This window comes from Ambystoma mexicanum, chromosome 9 (assembly GCF_040938575.1).
Source record: "Ambystoma mexicanum isolate Mex_15411 chromosome 9, UKY_AmexF1_1, whole genome shotgun sequence".
NCBI lineage: Eukaryota > Metazoa > Chordata > Amphibia > Caudata > Ambystomatidae > Ambystoma > Ambystoma mexicanum.
This window is the reverse complement of record NC_090931.1, coordinates 32,148,922-32,151,151: the sequence shown is the minus strand read 5'-3', so window position 1 is coordinate 32,151,151 and position 2,230 is coordinate 32,148,922.

Sequence of the window (2,230 nt, the reverse complement as noted above, 5' to 3'; positions counted from 1 at the left end):
GGTTAATTCTTGTCTATCGGCTCCCTTCTGCCTCCACCGGGGGACACGACAGGGGTGCCCCTTCTCCCCCTTGTTATTCGCTATGGCCATCGAGCCCATGGCTGATAGTGTACGAAACAAACACGGCCGTAAAGGGATTCGCCTGCGGGATACTCCCGAAATGATATCACTATACGCCGATGATGTGCTTTTATATATCAGAGACCCCTAAGTCCACCTCGAACCGATCATGCGTGAAATTATCAAAATCGGCACATTCTCGGGCTTCACCATAAATTACTCTAAATCAGAAATCTTTGCCCTTACTCCTGCAACCTCCCAGCCAGCATGCAAATTCCCTCTCAAATGGGCTCCCGAGGGTATCAAATACTTAGGGGTCCAGGTGTCCCTCTCAAATTCCTCTTTATTGTCTGATAACTATGGGGCTGCCGCACAATACGCTCACACCAAGATGGAAAGATGGCAAAACCTCCCCCTCTCACTATCAGGGAGACTGTCCCTAATAAAAATGATTATCGTCCCTAAACTTCTGTACGTATTCGCTAACGTTCCTCTTTGGCCCGGGAAACAATACTTTGCGGACCTGCACTCGGAGTGTGCCCGTTTTCTTTGGCACTCAGGGGCCGTGCGCAGGAAGTGGCAGCACATGACCCTACCTTACGAGAGGGGTGGCTTCAGTTCACCTGACCTCACCCAGTACTGGATAGCCGCCCAGGCCCAGCACGCTACATATTGGTACCACCACCAGGAACCCCCCCCCCCACATGTTAAACTTGAAATCCTAGCGACCGAGGAGGTGAATGTCATGTCCTTGATTCTGTTTCACTCATATCGAACGCAGGCCCCTGCTGACCCAGTGGCCTCCACTATTAAGGCGTGGCGGAAGATTCTGACGCCTGGTTCGGGCTCCCCCCGTACTACAAATGGCTTCCCCTTTGGTCTTTCCCTGGCCTCACCCCCACACAGGATAAGCTCCTCATACGCCACTGGTCGGACCTGGGATACAGATCATTCTCCGACCTGTTCCCTGACGGGAAATTCATCACCCCAGATACGTGGAGGCCTGGCCACTCCAGATCCCCACTCGAGCTGCTACAATACTTCCGTATTAGGGCGGCGGTTCAGGACATGTGGCCTTCATACCCGAACAAACCCCCTGAGTCCCCCGAGGTCTGCTACATAGCCAATTCCGCTGGTGGTAGGGGTATTGTATCCTCCTTGTATAAAATGCTGATGGCGCGTGCTGGTTAACCCCCCCGCACTGTTCTTGATGCCTGGAGCCGGGATCTGGGATTAGACATCACAGATGATATGTGGTCCAAAATGTGCATGCATACTCGCAAGGTTTCTCTTAATTCTAGAGTTAGATGTATCCAATACAAGCTACTCAATCGCCTGTATTACACCTCTTATGCGATTGGGAAATTTGCCCGGGATCAATCCCACCCCTGTCAAAGATGCAGATCGAACGAAGCGGACCATGCACACATGTTCTGGTCCTGTGGGGCATTAGCCCCCTTCTGGAATGCAGTGCTTGAAACCCTCTCTGAAATAGTTGGGTTCTGCATAGACCCTGAACCCATGTCTCTTCTGTTTGGGCTCTGGGAAGGGACTGAAGCGAAACGGGTAGCTACGTTTTTGAATGTGGCGGCGATTGTGGCCAAGAAATGCATTCTGCAATGCTGGAAGCGCAGATCCCCCCCCCCCCTCCCTGGAGATGTGGCTGAAGACCCTCACCTGGACACAATCCTGCGAAGAAGACTATGTTAACATGCTGCCTAGTAATGCTCGCCCTAAAAATATAAGGACAGAGTTTTGTAGTTACTTGAACAGTAAGGTGGACTTGGAATTACTATCATCCCCTCCTTCTCCTGATCAGGGGGTACACTGCTTCAGTATGTAGATGATCTTCTCTTAGCTGCTGACTCAGAGAGCGCTTGTAAGGAGGGCACAATGTTGCTGCTTATTCACTTAGCACAACATGGACATAAAGCTTCGCTTAAAAAATGTCAATATTGTCGACAGGAGGTCGCCTATTTAGGCTATCTCCTGTCAAAGGACGGAAGAAGTTTGACGCCTGAATGGATAAAAATAATTTCTAGCATGTCTGTCCCAAATACACAGAAGGAAGTCAGAGCCTTGATAGGAATGGCTACTTACTGTAGGCAGTGGATCCTGAATTTCTCCTTAGTTATTAAACCAATGTTGGCCTTGATGAAGAAGGGCATTT